The 22,560-nt window shown below is 42.6% G+C and overlaps 1 protein-coding gene across 1 annotated transcript in view; it reads right to left on the bottom strand.

Moving 5' to 3' along the window:
- rab2a (RAB2A, member RAS oncogene family) overlaps positions 1-22,560 on the bottom strand; it is a 91,588-nt gene that overhangs the window by 8,398 nt on the left and 60,630 nt on the right. The window lies entirely within an intron of this gene.

Raw genomic sequence — 22,560 nt, 5'->3', positions numbered from 1 at the left:
GGTTCAGTAAGTTGTAACACTATTGTTTCACCTTTGGGGCTAGAGTTTGAATCCAGCCTAGAATGAATAAAGAGATACCCTCCTTCTGCTTCCTTCCCTCCTCCCCCCCACTGCTGTAAAGATCCTGCCAAAATTAATTTGAGTAATCCAGTTTCAATTGGCATAGTTCCAAACACAAAAATGCCCCTATTTCAGCACAAACTAGCACTAATATATGTAGTCTCAGCAGCGCACAAGGATGGCTGGTGTAAGAAATGGCAACAGATCATATCAATCACAGAAATTAGGTCTTGAAACTCCAAGAATTGTACACTCAAGTACTGCATGTAATACAGCAGGATCTGCAGAAGCATGACAATGCAGCTTTCTAATCTGATTAATTTAGTCAAAGCACTAAGGATTTTTTTTAAATGGCAAGGCATTTCTTTTTTTGTGGTCCAAGTTAAACAGATCTTGGTATCACAAGCACAAAAGCTTCATAGCCAATTGTAGATAAATTTCAGAATGTGGAATAATTTATTGACGCCTCTGTACAGATTGTGAGCTTTGAAAGTTAATCACTCCCTAAGCATTAATAGATCCAAGTCCTCAACCAAACAAATCAGTGAGTAGGCTACCTACTGCACTCAGGCCTCCACTAATGTTGCATTACTGTACATCTGGATGCTGAGAAACACTACAGCAACCCAGGTTAAGCTTTCCTGCACTCCTTTGAGGGAGCACCTGGCCTAAGCTTGGCACCATTCACAATGGAATAGGTAACTTACTCAGTGCATATGAAATGGCAATCAACAAATTGCTACTCCTACTATATGACAAGCATTTAAAAAAAGTGTCCATATTAATAAGAAATCAGTAAAACAAAAATATTCAAAATCTATTTCTGAATAGTACACATGAAAAGATGTGCTGCAGAGATGTCATCAGTGGCTGTGGCAACACTCACTAAATGATTATTTCCAATCCACCTTAAAATTGAACCCATCTGTAACTTTTCTGAGATCTGATTGGTTAACTGAAGTCTTGTTGGCATTATTCCTTTTCACAATTGTTTATTTTAAATGGGAATTTTATAACAAGTCACATACAAAGCACCGAGTTTCAGAGGGGAACTGGAATGTGGGTGCAGGGCAAAGAGAGAAATAAACTGAAGTGATTTGATCACAACTTAGTGTCCACCTGGGTGCACCATAAACTTGAAGTGTAGTGTAGAGTGAATATTATTTTTAAATAAATGGATGCAGGTAATAGACTTCCTCCTTTATATCTATATCTCAGAACTATATTTAATGAAACAGATGCAACAAAACTGGGGGGGGGAAGGAAAAAGGAAAACAACCTGCATTGATATGGTGCCCTTCAAATGGATGCCAAGCCTAAGGAGTTTTTTTAAAAATTCATTCATGGGATGTGGGCGTCGCTGGCGGGGCCAGCATTTATTGCCCATCCCTAATTGCCCTCGAGAAGGTGGTGGTGAGCCACCTTCTTGAACCGCTGCAGTCCGTGTGGTGAAGGTTCTCCCACAGTGCTGTTAGGTAGGGAGTTCCAGGATTTTAACCCAGCGACGATGAAGCAACGGCGATATATTTCCAAGTCGGGATGGTGTGTGACTTGGAGGGGAATGTGCGGGTGGTGTTGTTCTCACGTGCCTGCTGCCCTTGTCCTTCTAGTACATATTAGGAGGGGTGGTCAAGGAGGTGAGTTTTAAAGAGGGTCAGAAGGAGAAGACCGGAATTCCAGAACAGTGTAAGCGACTGGATGCATAGCCACCAACAAGGGGAGGGGGGGATGCACAAAGGTTAGAGTCAGAAGAACAGAATTCAGGAAAGGCTGTAGGAGGCTAGAGATAGGCAAGACAGGCAAGGCCATGGAATAATTTAAACATGAGGATGAGAATTTGAAATTTAGTGGGAATGGGGTCAAGAGTGTGTCGGAGGAGGGTCACATGGATTGTAGGAGGAGGGTCACATGGGTTGGATGAGCTCAGAGAAGACACAAGGGAACATAGGAGAGAAACTAGAGAAATACATGGGATCAGGGCTACCTAGAGGCAGCCTGGGAGATTTGATAGTTTACAAGGGAGAGTTGTAGAAGCAGAGGCAGCTGATTAGATGGTCTCAATCTTAGCAAAATAAAAAGCACATTAGTTATAGGGAACAAGGGACATCCTGCTGTGAGATGCAGATGAGAGAAGCCTGAAGGAGAGCATGGAAGTATGATTTTAAAAAAAATTCTCTTCTCCTCCATTGTCAGAGTCCCATGTCTGTTAATCAACAAGAAAAGGAGATAGACAGATCCTGCTTTGTGTTAGAGATCCTGTTGCCAGGGAGCAAGATAGTAGAGTTGGCAATTCTGTTTGTTTGGGGAGGGAGAACAGAAAGAAAGGGAGAGCATGAATGGAGAGGAGGAAAGCAAAAGACCCTGATTTGGGATAGGAAGAGAGAAACAAAAAGTGGAAAGGAAAGAAACTGAATTTTGAAGGGGAGGGGGGGAAAAAAAAAAAGAGAGGGAATGAGAGAGAAAAGAGTCAGTGTCAGTCAGACAGCACAACTATGCCCCTCCTCCATTTTGGGGAAAGAAATGAGTGGGGGGGGGGGGGGGGGGGGGGGGAAGTAAGTTGAAATGAAGGGGACGTTAAAGAACTCCAGTTGAGCAAGGGGGCGGAGAGAGGGAGATAGACAGTGTTGCAAAAGGGGAGATACCAATTTGTGGAGTGTATTTATACTTTCATTCTCTCTGCCACCATGTTGATCACTAAGCAAGAGGAGGGCAGGGCCAGGCCAGAGTGTGCCAATAGACTTAGTGGGCTCGATGTTACCAGGGTTGAGGGTTTGCGGTGGGGGGGGGGGGGGGGGAGCTATTGGGTGCGTGGGTAACGCGCCCGGCGAAATCAGTCTGCCCCCCGCCCAATAGCAGCCTAATTGGATCCACTTACCTGGTCTTCCGGGTTCCCCACTGCTGATCTGCACATCAGGCGGACTGCGCATGTGCAGTAAGCTGTCAGCTGGAGGAGCTCTATTTAAAAGGGGCAGTCCTCCACTGACAGATGCTGCAACAAATAGAAAAAAAAACACAGCATGGAGCAGCCCAGGGGGAAGGCTGCTCCCAGTTTAATGATGCCTCACTCCAGGTATCATTAGATGGGGTGAGGAGGAGGGGGAGGACAGAGATCTTCCCCCGGCGGGAGGAAGCGGCCTGCCTCTGCCACCAGGAAGGCCTGGTTCGAGGTGGCAGAGGAGGTCACCTGCACCACCAACATATCACCCAGTGCAGGAGGCGCTGCAATGACCTAAGTAGGTCAGCCAAAGTGAGTACACTTACCCATTCCCCTACACTCCGTCTGCCACATCACCACCCCCACCCCACATTTCCTTCTGCACTGCCAACACTACTCTGTCACATCACCCCTCACACCCACTCAAACCTCATCCTCATCTTACCTGCACTTACTCACCTCGCCAGTACTCATCCCGCCACTACCACTCAACCCAATCGTCATACAATCTCATGGCTCTATGTCATACTCACCCTCTCATGCATCTCTTTCACAATCAGCCTCACTCAACCTGCCACTACCTGTGCTGCAGCCACAGGGCATGCATCACATATGTGCAGTCAGAAGCATAAGGCAAATGTATCATGAGCATGAAGGGGATGCACAAGGGTGTTTGAGGGTTTGTCATGATTTTTACTTATATTTGATTTCTGACCAACTCATTACATATTATATTGGCATCACTACTGCCACGTCTTTGCAAATCTTGTCTGGTTTGTGCAATAATGCCCTTTCCTGAGGATCACCATGAAGACCCACAACTGATGCAACCCAATGTGTCACTGCAGAGTGGGTGTAGGTGTATTTGCAGGGGTCTTTTGTGCAGACGGCTGAGAGAGGTCGGCGATGTCCCCGGTGGCACCCTGGAAGGATGCGGAGGAGAAGTTGTTGAGGGCAGTGGTGACTTTGACAGCGACAGGTAAGAAGATGGTGCACGGGCCAGCCGGGAGCAGCTTGGCATGAAGGAGGCTGCAGATGTCCACGACTACATGTCGAGTGACTCTGAGCCTCCGTGTGCACTGCTGCTCAGAGAGGTCCAGGAAGCTGAGCCTCGGTCTGTGGACCCTGTGGCGAGGGTAGTGCCCTCTGCGACGCATCTCTCTGCGGTTGCCCTCCCTCCTGCTGTGCAGGTGGATGTGTCACAGCACTGTGTTGTGGAGCTCCACGTGTCAGAGGTGGACGGCGTGGCTGGTGATGCTGTTCGCCCGAGGTCATGACTGCAGCTACGGCGGCCCCCATCCGAAAGATGTACATCTGAGGGGGTCTGCAAGGTAGGTACATGTCTCTGGACCCCAGGGTAATGTGCAAGTTGGTGAATTTTCTTGTCAGGAGGAGGGTGGTGGAGGCCAAACTTTGTCCAAAGTGACAGAGTGGCCTCCTGCAATGAGTGAGGGTCTCTTCTCCCCCCCCCCCCCCCACCTGTCAAATGGACCTTTGCAGCTGCCACAGGCTGACAGCTGCAACACATCCATTTCAACTGGGAGTGTTTCCCCAATATAGGAAACAGTCCCAGTGGTCTCTAAAATCCCACCCCTCCTCACATAATCCCTTAATCAGGTCTGTTAATGACCTGAAATAGCTAGATAAATATTGTCAAGTGGCACCCCGCTGGCTTTAATTGCCTGTGGGAGTCCCACATGCGGGGGCTGCGCGCGCACATCGGCGCGTCTGTGGGGAACTCAGAAGTGGGCGGGTTGGAGCCGGGCTCCGGACCCTCTCCGGGATTCCCCGATTTTCAGAGCCCCCCCCCCACCCCGCCAGGAACGCAGCGGATAGCGGGTGCTAAAATGAAGCCCAGTATCTCAGTACAGGGCCAAGCCCATATTTGGGAATTGCAGGTCCAGGCAGAAGCCTTAGCACCAAACAAGAGATACTGCCTGGAGCTCAAAGCTTATGGTGCAGTCCTAGGTGTGGGGTTGGGGGCAGGAAAGAAAGCAAGAGTTTGCAACACAAATGCAAAAGGTAATGCTTCAGCTCTATCTGCAGCAACATCTTCAAACATCACTGGTTTTATATTAAAGACTTCCCCACGACAAAAAATAGTGACTAGTGTTTAACTGCGGAACATTACTACTAATGCCACAGGAGCTTTATTTCCTAATGAGCAGAACTTACATATTTTCACCTTTAAAGGCCTTACAACTCCCAAGAGCAATTTACTGTATTTGTTAGTGTATTAATTGAGCTCAGTTGCATCATTACTGTTGTAAATTATAGAAGCAATGAATATGTAAAACTGAGTGGATGATTGAAAAAGTATACAAGAATCTTAAGAATTTGCCCCAAAATAATCAGTTCATAGGGTACTTTGGAGAATTATACATTTTTTTCAAACTGAGCTTTGAATAAGTGAATTTGGCTTCCAGCCAGTACTAAACTTAATCAAATACTTCCATATTCCTTAGCAACTAATATGTTTCTCTGCAAAAGTTAACTTAATCTATGTTTTGAATAATATATACCTTACAAATTACACTAATTGGAAATTGCAGTTTCAAGTTCCATATTCTTCTGTACAGATTGAATTCCACATAGGGGTCTGTAAGTCACTCATTCACAGACCAACTCAAACATGATGCTTATAAAGTCCCCCGACTCGGTTTTGATAAGTTTATGTACACAAACACTTAAGTACTGGTGTGTATGACAGAACCTGTGACATATGTTCTTACATTATTATACATTTCAACTAAGCCTGACAGATTAAAAAGTCAGTCCTTGCCAGAGGTGAAACACAAATAAGGGTTATTACAGTTAGGTATAATATACAAATGTTCATACAATTTTGGATTAAAGGATCAATGTTATGACATGAAAAAAATCTCCATGCTTTATGTGTATGTATTTCTCTGCTTCTACCCACCCCACCCTCCCACCCATTCCCTCCAAGGCACTAAGACAGGCATTAACTCTTGCTTCAATTCAGTTTCCCCCAAGTGCTATCAAGCCCTCTGGCACCTCGCCCAAGGTCTATTATTCATATTTGAGCCTAAAGAGTGAACATCAGAAGGCAATTTAACCACAGCAGCTGAAACTGATCCTGTTCTCACCTGATGTCCTTGCATCGTACTTTCTAGCAGTCTCTGCAGAGGAATCAGAAAATGGAAACCTGACTAATTTTTTCCCCGTCCATTACTGTGGCCACTATAGTGCCTCATCTGTTGTTTTTGCTAAAAATCAGGTAACTCGGCAGTAATGGGGAAACAAACTGGGAACCTTCTGTTTTGTTCCGCTTAGTACGATAAAACCCCTTGAATTGGAAATGCATTCTCCCACCTAACAAGTCACCAAAGCATTGTTATGTTTGTGTACCTCCACAACTTGGCCATCTTCCCAACTACCAGTGTTTCAGTAAGCTGAGAGACTCAACTATGAGACTCAAGAATACAAGAAAATGCAGAGTGATACAGGGCCATTCAGCCCCATCAAGGCTGCTTCATCTAGGTTCCATGACTATTCTATTATGGACTTTCCTTTCACATCATCTGGTGATCTCAGACTTCCTTTCCCTGACCTCTCCTGGGAATAAAAAAAGCTGTGTAATTCTGCTTCTCATTGGATATCAATCCAGTCCTATTAAAAAGTGACAACTGACCCAAAATGAACTACCATCCCTGGGAGTTGCCATAACTACTTTTTTCTTTCCATCTCTAAAATACTGCCCATTTATGCCCTTCCTGCCAGACTTGACAAACTTCAACAAATCCAGAATTCTGCAGTTTGTGTCCTCTCTCATATGAAGACACACACTATCACCTCTATTCTTACCAAATGTCATTGGCCCCCACTGTCTCAGCAAATTGATTTCAAAAACATTCTTCAAGCCCCTACGCATGCTCACTCCCTATATTTGGGAAATCTTGTCCAGTCATATGTTCCAGCCCACACCCTAAGTTCCTGTTGCTGCGAGCCAATAAACCAGTAAACTTCAAAAATTAGTTTCTATGGGGTATATTTTCCTCAGTTCACTAATGCTAGTGCAAAAGTTAGGATGAGCATAAAGCAGGCAATTCCATTTTACAATCATGCCAAATGTTTAGCTAACATGAGCGAGAGAAGAAAATGTTGAGATCAGAAAATTTGAAAGACTGTCTTCTACATCTACAGAAGGCACAAGGGAAGAGACAAATTGCCTCTTCATGCAGAAGATTCAATTAGCTGGTTTACTGTGAATAAATAAGTCAAATTCCATTTTTATTGCATGGGCTTACCAATGTTTTGGGATCACATTCCATAATTTAGTTCCTTCTGCTTCCCCGCCACAGCGAGGTGGCACAGTAAGTGTAGATGGGAGTAGAAAGTTGCGATGGGACATTGAAAGATTAAATGAGTGGGCAAAACTGGCAGATAGAGTTCAATGTGGGCAAATGTTGCATTCCACTTTGGACCCAAGGAAGATAAGTCAGAGTATTTTCCAAATGGTGAGAAGCTAGGAAATGTGGAGGAGGAGGAGGTTTAGGTGTCCATGTACAGAAATCACTAAATACTAGTGGACAGGTACAAAAAATAATTTAATAGGTTAATTAAATATTTGCCTTTATCGCAAGAGGGCTGAAATACAAAGGGGTGGAACGTAAGAACATAAGAAATAGGAGCAGAAGTAGGCCATGTGGCCCCTCAAGCCTGCTCTTCAGTAAGATCATGGCTGATCTGATTGTGACCTCAACCCTACTTTCCCGTCTACCAACTATAACCTTTGACTCTCGTTAATCAGGAATCTAACTCAGCCTTAAAAATATTCAATGACCCTGCCTCCACTGCTCTCTGGGGAAGGGAGTTCCACAGACTTATGACCCTCAGAAAAAATTTCTCCTCATCTCCATCTTAAATGGGAGACCCCTTATTTTTAAACTGTGGCCCCTAGTTCTAGTCTCTCCCACAAGGAGAAACATCCCTTCAGCATCTACCCCATCTAGTCCCCTCAGGATCTTATGTTTCAATAAGATCACCTCATTCTTCTAAACTCCAGTGTATACAGGCCCAACTTGTCCAACCTTTCCTCATAAGATAACCCCCTCATCCCAGGAATCAGTCAAGTGAACCTTCTCTGAACCACCTCCAAAGCAATGATGTCCTCTCCTAGATAAGGAGACCAAAACTGCACAGTATTCTAGATGTGGTCTCACCAATGCCCTGTACAACTGTAGCAAAACATCTCTACTTTTAACTTCCATTCCCCTTGCAATAAATGACAACATTCCATTTGCCTTCCTAATCACTTGTTGTACCTGCATACTAACTTTGTGATTCTTGTACAAGGACACCCAGATCCCCCTATACCTCAGTTTTGCAATCTCTCTCCATTTAAATATACTGCTTTTCTATTCCTCCAGGGAACTAGAGCTAGACAGACTGGATGCAGGGAGGATGTTTCCTCTGGCTGGGGGGTTCAGATCAAGGGGTCACAGTCTCAGGATATGGGGTAGGACATTTAGGACTGAGATGGAGAAATTTCTTCACTCAGAGGGTGGTGAACCTGTGGAATTCTCTACCACAGAAGGCTGTGGAGGCCAAGTCACTGAATATATTTAAGAAGGAGATAGATAGATTTCTAGACACAAAAGGCATCAAGGGGTAAGGGGAGAGAGCGGGAATATGGAATTGAGATGGCAGAGCAGGCTCAAAGGGCCTAATGGCCTACTCCTGCTCCTATTTTCTATGTTTCTCTTGCCAAAGTGGACAAGTTCACATTTTCCCACATTATACTCCATCTGCCAAATTTTTGCCCATTTAACCTATCTATATCCCTTTGCTGACTCCTTATATCCTCTTCACAAATTACTTTCCTACCTACCTTTGTGACATCAGCAAATTTAGCAACCATACATTCTGTCCCTTCATTGATATAAATTGAGGCCCAAGCACTGATCCCTGTGGCACTCCACTAGTTACATCTTGCCAACCTGAAAATGACCTATTAATGCCTACTCTGTTTCCTGTTAGCATGAATAAAGGATTGGTTAGCTAATATGTTACGCCCCACACCATGAGCTTTTATTTTGTGTAGTAGCCTTTGATATAGTACCTTGTCATAAGCCTTCTGGAAGTCCAAGTATACCACATCCACAGGATTCCCTTTCTCCACGTTGCTTGTTACTGCCTCAAACTCTAATAAATTAGTCAAACACGATTTCCCTTTCGCAAAGCCGTGTTGACTCTGCCTGATTGCATTGAGATTTTCTAAGTGCCCTGCTATAACCTCCTTAATAGATCATGGATGATCTTTGGCCTCAACTCCACTTTCCCCACCCAATCCCCATATCCCTTGATTCCCCTAGAGTCTAAAAATCTATCCATCTCAGCCTCAAATACAGTCAATGATTCAGCATCCACAGCCCTCTTGGGTAGAGAATTCCAAAGATTCACAACCCTGAGTGAAGAAATTCCTCCTCACCTCAGTCTTAAATGGCCAACCCCTCATCCTGAGACTATGCCCCTTAGTTCCAGACTCTCCAGCCAGGGGAAACAACCTACCCTGTCAAGCCCGCTCAATCTTAAATGTTTCAATGAGATCACCTCTCATTCTAAACTCGAGTGTATACGACCATTCTACTCAATCATTTTTTATAGGACAACCCTCTCATCCCAGGAACCAATCTGGTGAACCTTTGTTGCACCGCCTCTAAGGCAAGTATATCCTTCCTTAGATAAAAGGAGACCAAAAACGTACACCAGGTGTTGTCTCACCAAAACCCTGAACAATTGTAGCAAGGCTTCCTTATTCTTTTACTCCAACCCCCTTGCAATAAAGGCCAATATGCTATTTGCCTTCCTAATTGCTTGCTGTACCTGCAAGCTAACTGTGTTTCTTGTACAAGAACACTCAAATCTCTCTGGCCACCAACATTGAATAGTTTACCATTTAAAACATTTTATGTTTTTGTATTCTTCCTACTAAAATGAATAACCTCACATTTCCCCACATTATACTCCATCTGCCACCTTCTTGCCTACTCACTTAACCTGTCTATATCCCTTTGCAGACTGTGTCCTCCTCACAGCTTACTCTCCCACCTAGCTTTGTATTGTCAGCAAACTTGGATCCCTTCATCTAAGTCATTAATAGATTGTAAATATCTGAGGCCCAAACACTGATCCTTGCAGCACACCACTAGTTACAGCCTGCCAACCTGAAAATGATCCTTTTATCCCTTGTTTCTGTCCGTTAACCAATCCTCTATCCATGCAAATATATTACCTCCCAATCCCATGAGTCCTTATCTTGCATAACAACCTTTTACGTGGCACCTTATTGAATGTCTTCTGAAAATCCAAATGTACTACATCCACTGGTTCCCCTTTATCTAGCCTGCTAATTACATCCTCAAAAAACTAATACATTTGTCAAACACTATTTCCCTTTCATAAAACCATGTTGACTCAGAAAATCAGAACATTAGGCAAAGTGCCCTGTTGCCACTTTAATAATGGATTCCAGCATTTTCCCAACGACTGATGTCAGGCTAACTGGCCTGTAGTTCCCTGTTTTCTCTCCCCCTCCTTTCCTGAATAACGGTTACATTTGCTACCTTCCAATCTGCTGCAACCATTCTAGAATCGAGGGAATTTTGGAAGATCATAACCAATGCATCTACTATCTCTGCAGCCATCTTTTAGAAACCTGGGATGCAGGCCATCAGGTCCAAGAGATTTGTTAGCTTTTAGTCCCATTAATTTCTCCAGTACTTTCCCTTTACTGATATTAATTACTTTAAGTTCCTCACTCATTAGCCCTTTGGTTCTCCACCATTTCTGGTATGCTCTGTGACTTGTGTTATGCTACAGTTGTATAAAGCTCTGGTTAGACTGAATCTGGAATACTGTATTCAGTTCTGGGCACTGTACCTCAGGAAGGATATATTGGCCTTGGAGGGGGTGCAGTACTGATTCACCACAATGATAACTGGGCTAAAAGGGTTAAATTATGAGGACAGGTTGCTTAGACTAGGCTTGTATTCCCTTGAGTATAGAAGATTATGGGGTGATTTAATGGAGGTGTTTAAGCTGATTGAAGGATTTGATAGGGTAGATAGAAAGTCTTTCCTCTGGTGGGGGAGTCCAGAACAAGAGGACATAATCTTAAAATTAACTAGGCTATTCAGGGGTGGTGTCAGGAAGCACTTCTTGACACAAGGGTAATGGAAATCTGGAACTCTTTCTCCCCCCCACCCCCCCCAAAAAAGTGTTGAGGCTAGGTCAATTGAAAATTTCAAAATTGAGATTGATAGATTTGTTAGGTAAGGGTATTAAGGGATATGGAACCAAGGCGGATAAATGGAGTTGAGATACAGATCAGCCATGATCTCACTGAATGGCAGAACAGGCTTGAGGGGCTGAATGGCCTGTTCCTAAAATAGATAATAAGGAAATGCAGACTTGTTGTAACATCTCGTATAAGACACTTGAAATGAGAGCACTATCTGGCCAGCAACCCATTATATAATTAACCACATCCTGTCAAAAATCAAATCAGCGACTTAAAATAGTATCCAGATCCAGCTGAATAACTTCTTACTGTTCTGTGAGAAGCAGATTCTAGCAGACATCAGGTGATAACTGCCCTGATTCAGGACATTCCACATCAGATAATTTCAGAGCTCAAAACCCAATTGGCCATATATGGATATTACAAGTATTTCATTTAGTTTCAGATATGTTGCTACTCCAGGGGGAGTTGAAAACTTTTATAACTGTCATTAATACCAAAGGGGGAAAAACCTGGAGTGAAAGCAATTACTGTTCACCAACAAACATCTTTATGAATACTAATTAAGCCCCATTCAAGTCTGAAATTGAACTATTTTGAATCTGTCCATCTCGACCAACTGTTCAGCACTTCATTAACATCTTGAAGCTTCCCAGATGGGTCAGCAAAAAATTAAGAAATCGTACTGAAGTCCAAGTTTTCTCAAAAAAAGTCATGGATAAGCCAGAACTTTCCCAGCTCAACAATGGCATGGCCAAAGCCAGCCTGTAACTCTGGACCTTACTTCTATTACATCCCCTATCCCATTGGCTCACTCAAGCTGAAACCAACTGCACAGAACCTGTGTTCAGTCTGATTTGAAGTCAGCTTCAAAACCCACACAAAGCCTGCCCAATTCCACCTCCAACATTGTCTGCCTCTCTCCCTTCTTCAATCCCATCATTGCTGAAACCCTCATTCATGCCTTCAGTACCTGCAAGCTCAATTTTTCCAATATCCTCCCCAGCTCCACCCCACATCCAGAAATTTGCCTTTATCCAATCCCACCTGTAGCAAATTTATTTTAAAATTCTCATCGTTAAATCCTACATGACCTTGCCACTCTTATAACCTACTCCACGCTTACATTTCAGCTTGCCTCCTTCACTCTTCCATTTCAAACCTACCATGTCTCTCTGCCTGCAATAGAGGGAACTTTTAATCATGTTCCTGCAATCTAATTCTCTTCCTAAACCCATCTGGCTAGCTACTTCTCTTCCCACCTTCAAAAATCTCCTCAAAACCTACTCCTTTGACCATGCCTTGGATTAATTCCCCTAACCCTTTCCCCCCTCCAACTCCTGCTGAGTGTCTGGACTCTTTCCCTACCCCAACTTTGAGAAGAAACTTAGGATAACTTGTTAAGTTAAAAGGTGTTATACAAGTTGCAGAAAACTATTCTGACGTTTGATTATAGTCAACATTTGTTTTTATTTGATTTCTAAGATTACATCATCTTTCTTCTCGATATTCTATCTTACTGGTATCTCCTAGGCTGCCAACTTCTGTAGAGAGGATATGATAGACAGGGCCAATGCCTCATGCTGGCCACCAGAAAACATGCAAGACTTTATGAAGAATTTCCAATTTTCTCTTCCCTCCTCTCTTCTCCTCACACCCCAAACACAAGAAAATATTCACTACATTTCCAGCATTTCTCTACTACAGCATAGCATAGCTAAGGTGTCAGCCTTGGCTCTATGGTAGCACTCACCTTTGAATAAGATCAATGGTTCAAGCCCCACTCCAGTGACTTGAGATCATCTAGGCTGACACTTCACTGCAATACTGAGGAAATGCTGCGATGTCAGAGATACCATCTTTTCGATCCAAAGTTAAACTGAGGCTCCATCTGCCCTCAGGTGAATGCAAAAGATCCCAGAGCAGGGGAGTTCTCCCAATGTCCTGGTCAATATTTATCCCTTAACCAACATCACAAATAGATTATCTGGTCATTTATCTCATTTTTGTTTGTGGGACCTTGCAGATTGGCTGCTGTGTTTCCCTACATTACAACAGTGACTAAATTTCAAAAGTACTTCATTTGCCACGAGGCACTTTAGGACATCCTGAGGTGGTGAAAGGTGCTACATAAATAAAAGTTCTTTCTTTCCTTATTTGTTTATATTCATATAGCATTTAATCACATTGAAATGTTTCAAAGTGCTTCACACAATGAACTACTTTTGAAGTGTAATGAATTATGTAGACAAATATGTCAGTAATGTTCCACAAATAGCAATGAAAGATGAGCTGAAATAAAAGCACTCAAAAGGAAGAAGTGCTAAATACAGCACAGGGAATACCAATAGGTGGTGACTTTTTTTTTCAAACTCCCCATCTGAAGTCTAAAAAAATTGAAACAAAGAGTGCACGCACTTAGTCAGGGGTCGGAGACCAAGTACTGGCATTAAACTAGTCACCATGCAACTTTGGACAACCAATTAAATAGTTTGGGCATTTTTCAGTATTTTATGTCAGCAGTGTGACCAGCATCTCAGCAGGTGCTGAAATAAAATTTTAAAAGCCCTTCAGCACAAAAAAAACCATAAGAGGCAGAGGTTTGTTGCTGATATGTATTTCTATTGGTGCCCACAAAACAGTTTTCAATTTCAGCAGCAGTTTAAGACCTTGGGTTTAAAATCTGGCAGTGTCAGCATGGTGGATAGTATTTGTCTTGTATGTCACTTCCATATATTTGTTCAATTTCTTCCTTAAAAGATGTAATGTTTTCTGCATCAACTGCTCCCTGTGGCAAAGGATTCCATGCTCTAACAATTCTTCTAATTCCTCTCCTCATTCATGACAATTTATAAATTGATGACCCTTCATCACTGACTCCCCAAACAAAGCAAATAGTCTTTCCTTAATCATCCTGTTAATTTTCTTAATTTTAAAATCCTCTAGTAAATCCCTGTTCCAGCAGAAACAGTCTTTTCTCATCCCTGGTATCAACTAGCGACACCCAGAGACACAACATACCTTTGTTTACTGCAACTGTGTATTTGGATTTTCAGAAGGCTTTCGATAAGGTCCCACACAGGAGATTGGTGAACAATGTTACAGCATTTGGAATTGGGGGTAATATACTGGCATGGATTGAGAATTGGTTAACACAGAAAACAGTAGGAATAAACAGGCTGGCAGACTAGTGGGGTATCGCAGGGATCGGTGCTTGGGCCCCAGCTATTAACAATCTATATCAATGATTTGATGAGGGGACCAAATGTAATATTTCCAAGTTTGCTGATGACAAAACTAGATGGGAATGTGAGCTGTGAGGAGGATGCAAAAAGGCTTCAAGGGGATTATAGACAGGCTAAATGAGTGGGCAAGAACATGGCAGATGGAATATAATGTGGAAAAATGTGAAGTTATCCACTTTGGTAGGAAAGACAAATGCATAGTTTTATTTTAAAATGGAGAGAGATTGGAAAATGTTGATGTTCATAAAGGGACCTGGGTGTCCTTGTACACGAGTCACTAAAAGCTAACATGCAGGTGCAGCAAGCAATTAGGAAGGCAAATGATATGTTAGCCTTTATTACAAGAGGATTTGAGTACAGGAGTAAAGATGTCTTACTGCAAATATATAGGGCCTTGATAAGACTACACCTGGAGTATTGTGCACAATTTTGGTCTCCTTACCCAAGGAAGGATATACTTGCCACAGAGGGAGTGCAACAAAGGTTCACCAGACTGATTCCAGGGATGGCGGGATTGTCGTATGAGGAGAAATTGAGTAGACCAGCCTGTATTCTCTGGAGTTTAGCAGAATGAGAGGTGATCTCATTGAAACATAAATTCTTATAGGGCTCGACAGGGTAGATGCAGGGAGGATGTTTCCCCTGGCTGGAGAGTCTAGAACCAGGGGGTCACAGTCTCAGAATAAGGGGTAGGCCATTTAGGACTGAGATAGAATCAGAAGTTTACAACATGGAAACAGGCCCTTCGGCCCAACATGTCCATGTCGCCCAGTTTATACCACTAAGCTAGTCCCAGTTGCCTGCACTTGGCCCATATCCCTCTATACCCATCTTACCCATGTAACTGTCCAAATGCTTTTTAAAAGACAAAATTGTACCTGCCTCTGGCAGCTCGTTCCAGACACTCACCACCCTTTGAGTGAAAAAATTGCCCCTCTGGACCCTTTTGTATCTCTCCCCTCACCTTAAATCTATGCCCCCTCGTTATAGACTCCCCTACCTTTGGGAAAAGATTATGACTATCTACCTTATCTATGCCCCTCATTATTTTATAAACTTCTATAAGATCACCCCTAAACCTCCTACTCTGCAGGGAAAAAACTCTCAGCCTATCCAACCTCTCCCTATAAGTCAAACCATCAAGTCCCGGTAGCATCCTAGTAAATCTTTTCTGCACTCTTTCTAGTTTAATAACATCCTTTCTATAATAGGGTGACCAGAACTGTACACAGTATTCCAAGTGTGGCCTAACTAATGTCTTGTACAACTTCAAGACATCCCAACTCCTGCATTCAATGTTCTGACCAATGAAACCAAGCAAGCTGAATGCCTTCTTCACCACCCTATCCACCTGTGACTCCACTTTCAAGGAGCTATGAACCTGTACTCTAGATAAGAACATAAGAACATAAGAAATTGGAGCAGGAGTAGGCCAATCGGCCCCTCGAGCCTGCTCCGCCATTCAATAAGATCATGGCTGATCTGATCCCAACCGCAAATCTAAAGAACACGAAGTCGGAGCAGGACCCGACCACATAGCCCCTGGGCCCTCTCCGCCACCCACAGGGCATTGACCGATCCGAACTCAGCTTCATGTCCAATTTCCTGCCCGCTCCCCATAACCCCTAACTCCCTTTACTTCTAGGAAACTGTCTATTTCTGTTTTAAATTTATCTAATGATGTAGCTTCCACAGCTTCCTGGGGCAGCAAATTCCACAGACCTACCACCCTCTGAGTGAAGAAGTTTCTCCTCATCTCAGTTTTGAAAGAGCACCCCCTTATTCTAAGATTATGCCCCCTAGTTCTAGTTTCACCCATCTTTGGGAACATCCTTACTGCATCCACCCGATCAAGACCCTTCACAATCTTATATGTTTCAATAAGATCGCCTCTCATTCTTCTGAACTCCAATGAGTAGAGTCCCAATCTACTCAACCTCTCCTCATATGTCCGCCCCCTCATCCCCGGGATTAACCGAGTGAACCTTCTTTGTACTGCCTCGAGAGCAAGTATGTCTTTTCTTAAGTATGGAGACCAAAACTGTATGCAGTATTCCAGGTGCGGTCTCACCAATACCTTATATAACTGCAGCAATACCTCCTTGTTTTTATATTCTTTGTCCTATTAAATTATGCTTATCTAAATGTTCCGTTACTGTCTCCTTAATAATAGACTCCAAAATTTTACCCACCACAGATGTTAAGCTAACTGGCCTATAATTTCCAGCCTTCTGCCTACTACCCTTTTTAAATAACGGTGTTACATTAGCAGTTTTCCAATCTGCCGGGACCTCTCCTGAGTCCAGGGAATTTTGGAAAACTATCACCAAAGCATCCACAATCCCTACTGCCACTTCCCTCAAGACCCTAGGATGGAAGCCATCAGGTCCAGGGGATTTATCCGCCTTGAGTCCCATTATTTTACTGAGTACCATCTCCTGAGTGATTTTAATCGTATTTAGCTCCTCCCCCCCCCCCGAGAGTCCCCTGTTTGTCCAGTGTTGGGATATTCTTAGTGTCCTCTACTGTAAAGACTGAAACAAAATATTTGTTCAGCATTTTTGCCATCTCCATGTTTCCCACCATTAATTTCCCGGTCTCATCCTCTAAGGGACCTATGTTTGCCTTAGCCACCCTTTTTCTTTTTATATAACTATAGAAACTCTTGCTATCTGTTTTTATATTTTTTGCTAATTTCTTTTCATAATCTAACTTCCCTTTCTTAATCAATCCTTTAGTTACTTTTTGCTGTCTTTTGAAGAATTCCCAATCTTCTATCCTCCCACTAAGTTTGGCTACCTTATATGTCCTTGTTTTTAGTCGGATACTATCCTTGATTTCTTTACTTAGCCACGGATGGCTGTCATTTCTTTTACACCCTTTTTTCCTCAGTGGAATATATTTATTTTGAAAGTTGTAAAATAACTCCCTAAATGAACACCACTGCTCATGTACCGTCTTACCCTTTAATCTATTTTCCCAGTCCACTTTAATCAATTCCGCTCTCATACCATCATAGTCTCCTTTATTCAAGCTCAGTACGCTTGTTTGAGAATCAACCTTCTCACCCTCTAATTGGATATGGAATTCAACCATGTTGTGGTCGCTCGTTCCAAGGGGATCCTTAACTAGGACATTATTAATTAATCCTGGCTCATTACACAGGACCAGGTCCAAGGTTGCCTGCCCCCTTGTAGGATCAGTTACATACTGCTCAAGAAATCCATCCCTGATGCACTCAATGAACTCGTCCTCAAGGCTGCTCTGCCCAATTTGATTTGTCCAGTTAATATGATAATTAAAATCCCCCATAATTATGGCTGTTCCCTTATTACATGCCCCGACTATCTCCTGATTAATACTTCTTCCAGCAGAGTTGCAACTATTAGGAGGCCTATATACTACGCCCACTAATGTTTTTTTTCCCTTATTATTCCTTATCTCCACCCAAACTGTTTCATTATCTTGATGCTTTGTCCCAATATCATTTCTCTGTATTACAGTGATTCCTTCCTTTATTAACATAGCCACCCCACCTCCCCTTCCTTCCTGCCTGTCCTTCCTGATTGTTAAATACCCTGGCATATTTAATTCCCAGTCGTTGTCACCCTGCAGCCATGTTTCTGTAATGGCCACAAGATCATACCCATACGTAGTTATTTGTGCCGTTAACTCGTCCATTTTATTACGAATGCTACGTGCATTCAGATAAAGAACTTTCAAATCTGTTTTGTGACGCTTAGTTCCTGCTTTTTCCTTTTTTAACACTTTACCTATTACTCCATACCTTCTGTCCCTTCCTGTTACGCTTTCCTCTCTCTCCCTGCTCAGGTTCCCAACCCCCTGCCACTTTAGTTTTGTTCTATAACTCTCCCCAACACCCTACCATTAACGGAGTAGGTCCTGGCCCGATTCGATCTACCAAAATGCATCACCTCACATTTATCTAAATTAAACTCCATCTGCCATTTATCGGCCCACTGGCCCAATTTATCAAGATCCCGTTGCAATCCTAGATAACCTTCTTCACTGTCCACAATGCCACCAATCTTGGTGTCATCTGCAAACTTACTAACCATGCCTCCTAAATTCTCATCCAAATCATTAATATAAATAACAGCGGACCCAGCACCGATCCGAGGCACACCGCTGGTTACAGGCCTCCAATTTGAAAAAGAACCCTCCACAACCACCCTGTCTTCAATCCAATTTTGTATCCAATTGGCTACCTCACCTTGGATCCAGTGAGATCTAACCTTATGTAACAACCTACCATGCGGTACCTTGTCAAAGGAGATGGGGAGAAATTTCTTCAGAGGGTGGTGAATCTTTGCAATTCTCTACCCCAGAGGGCTGTGGAGGCTCATTGAGTACATTCAAAACAGATCGATAGATTTCTAGATATTAAAGGCATCAGGGGATATGGGTATAATGCAGGAAAATGGCGTTTAGGTAGACGATCAGCCATGATTTTGGTGAATGGGGGAGCAGGTTTGAGGGGCAAAATGGCCTCCTCCTGCTCCTATTTATGTTTTATGTTCTTAACTCAAGGCATCCAGAGTCCAAGAACGTAGGAGGGATCAAATATACAAAAAAATCTGAAAATGCTCATTTAATAGCACAAAATATATCCATTTCCACACCTTTGGAAAAAAATATGGGAATGTAAATGTTGGTGCCCTTGCAGGCTTGATCTTGTAGCCCAGGCCCAGATGCAACATTCAGCAAGTTCAGTTTAACCCACAGGCCACCAACCAGAAAGCTTGTATCAGCTGCACTGACTCTACAAGTTATCAAGTAAGTGGAGCACCGAGCTGGAAATTGTCCAAGATTGACTTGGTCACTTCAGTGGCTTTATCACTGAAATTTTAATGCTATGAGCCTCAATAGGCTAAAAAAACAAAAAAGGCCTTTGGAACCAGAGGGCAAACTTCAAGAACTTTAAGAATTAGTGACAGAGCCTATAAGTCACTGGAGAATAAGTCTGAACACTGAAAAGGAACAGAGAAAAAATACTTTCTAAATAACATGCTAAATTAAAAATTAAAAGCAGAGCAAGACAGTGGGAAAGAAAAAAATTATAGTAATGGAGCCAAAGATCTAACTGACGTTGCTCTAGTATGGTCCGTTTCAGGGTGCACAAGCTGAAATATCAAACTGGCTGGCCCAGGCAGACTGGAATTGCTAGTCGCATGTGTATGGCTTAATTACAAGACGACACAAAAAACATACCAGAAATAGTGGGGAACCTAGGTTTTAATGAGAGTCAGGAACTTAAAGTAATTATTAGTAAAGAAAAACTGGAGAAATTAATGGGACTAAAAGCTGACAAATTCCCTGGACCTGATGGCCTACATCCTAGGGTTTTAAAAGAGCTGGCTGCAGAGATAATGGATACATTGGTTGTGATCTTCCAAAATTCCTTAGATTCTAGAACAGTCCCAGCAGATTGGAAATTGGCAAATATAACACCGCTATTCAAGAAAGGGAGAGAGAAAACGGAACTACAGGCCAATTAGCCTGACATCAGTAGTCAGGAAAATGGTGGAATCTATTAAGAACGTGGTAACGGGGCACTTAGATAATCATATGATTAGGCAGAGTCAACATGGTTTTATGAAAGGGAAATCATGTTTGACAAATGTATTAGTGTTTTGAGGATGTAATTAGCAGGGTAGATAAAGGGGAACCAGTGGATGTAGTATATTTGGATTTTCAAAAGGCATTTGATAAAGTGCCACACAAAAGGTTGTTACACAACATAAGGGCTCGTGGGGTTGGGGGTAATATATTGGCACGGACAGAGGATTGGTTAACGGACAGAAAACAGTAGGAATACACAGGTTATTTCCAGGTTGGTAGGCTGTAACTAATGGGGTGCCACAAGGATCAGTGGTTGGGCCTCATTTATTTACGATCTATATTAATGACTTAGATGAAGGGACCGAGTGCAATGTATCCAAGTTTGCTGACAATACAAAGCTAGGTGGGAGGACACAGTTGGCAAAGGGATATAGGTTAAGTGAGTGGGCAAGGTGGCAGATGGAGTATAATGTGGGGAAATGTGAGGTTATTCACTTTGTAGTAAGAATAGAAAAACAGAATTTTTAAAAAAAAAATGGTGAGAAAGTATTCAGTGTGGTGTTGAGGGATTTAGGTGTCCTTGTACACAAAACAGTTAACATGCAGGTACAGCAAGGAATTAGGAAGGCAAATGGTACGTTGGCCCTTATTGCAAGGGGGTTGGCGTGCAAGAGTAAGGAAGTCTTGCTGCAATTGTACTGTGTACAGTTTTGGTCACCTTACCTAAGGAAGGATACACTTGCCTTAAAGGCAGTGCAACAAAGGTTCACCAGATTGATTTTGAATACATTATTTGATAAACAGCCAAAAATAATAAACTTGTAATGTAACAACAAATGCATCCAATATTTTTCACTATAAAAAAAAGGGAGTTTCTCTACAAGGTCATTATGAGGATTTCTATTAAAGATGCTTCGGAAGACATTACACATATCAGTAAAGAAAGTCAAAAACCATTCACATTCTCGATAGAGAAAGCTGCACTGGCCCAGAATTTGCTAGAGCAGGTTATCTCAGTGAAACACCATGTGTTGGATTTTTCCCCTCATCCTTCAGCTCCAATTAATTTTATGCCACAAATTGCTGGAAGTGAGAGTTGATAACGGCGCAGCGAGGTCAACGGGGAACTTAGTGAACGACAGGACCAATAATCTATCTCCTTAAATCAATGAAATTTAGAGCACTGGAGTACAAAGGGGCAGAAGTTATGCTGCAGCTATACGAAACCCTGGTTAGACCACACCTGGAGTACTTAACGCAGTTCTGGGCACCGCACCTTCGGAAGGGCATACGGCCTTGGAGGGAGTGCAGCGTAGGTTTACTAGAATGACACCCGGACTTCAAGGGTTAAGTTACGAGGAGAGATTACACAAATTGGGGTTGTATTCACTAGAGTTTCGAAGGTTAAGGGGTGAACTAATCGAAGTTTATAAGATATTAAGGGGAACAGATAAGGTGGATAGAGAGAAGCTATTTCTGCTGGTTGGGGATTCTAGGAGTAGGGGGTAGTGTCTAAAAATTAGAGCCAGACCTTTCAGGAGCGAGATTAGAAAACATTTCTACACAAAAAGGGTGGTAGAAGTTTGGAACTCTCTTCTGCAAACGGCAATTGATACTAGCTCAATTGCTAAATTTAAAATGAGAGATAGATAGCTTTTAGTACCCAAAAGGTATTAAGGGATATGGGCCAAAGGCAGATATGTGGAGTTAGATCACAGATCAGCCATGATCTTATCAAATGGCAGAGCAGGCACGAGGGACTGAATGGCCTACTCCTGTTCCTAAATTTAAGAGCGAGCAAACGACAGAAGGAAATAGGGTGAATTAGAGTAAAACTGGATAGACAAAGAGAGAGGGAAAGAAGGACTGGATTGAATGGAGAAAGAGAAAGAAAAAATTACATTTAAAAAATCTCTAGGAATAATTTACTACCTGAAATGAGTAAAGGGCATAGAATAATAATCATGGGAGATTTTAAACTACCCCCAAATAAACTGGCAAGAAGAGATAGGTAAAGGGGTACAAGGAATGGAGTTCTTACAGTGTGTGCAGGACACCTTTCTTACCCAGTACCTAAAAAGCCCAATTTAAGGAAGCACTGCTGGATCTAGTAATGGGAAATGAACCAGAACAGATAAGAAAAGTAAGTGTAGGAGAACATCTAGCCAATAGTGATCACAACATAATAGGGTTTAAGTTAGAGAAGGACATAAGTAAGACAAAGATCAAACTAATAAATTGGAAAAAAAGCTGACTGTAACGGGATGAGAATGGAGCTAGGGAAAATAAATTGGAAACATTTACCGACAAAGAAATAGAACAGCAAAGAAAGAGTCCAGGAGAAATATATCCCACTAAAAAGAACAAACTAGCCAGTAATGATACACTATGTATGAATTCAGAAATAAAGGCAAAACTCCACACATACTAAAAGGAGTTAGCAAAGGCACTATTATATACATATAAAAATT

This window comes from Heptranchias perlo, chromosome 3 (assembly GCF_035084215.1).
Source record: "Heptranchias perlo isolate sHepPer1 chromosome 3, sHepPer1.hap1, whole genome shotgun sequence".
NCBI classification, from domain to species: domain Eukaryota; kingdom Metazoa; phylum Chordata; class Chondrichthyes; order Hexanchiformes; family Hexanchidae; genus Heptranchias; species Heptranchias perlo.
Note: the sequence above shows the minus strand (reverse complement) of the source record. Positions and strands in the feature narration are given on the sequence as shown.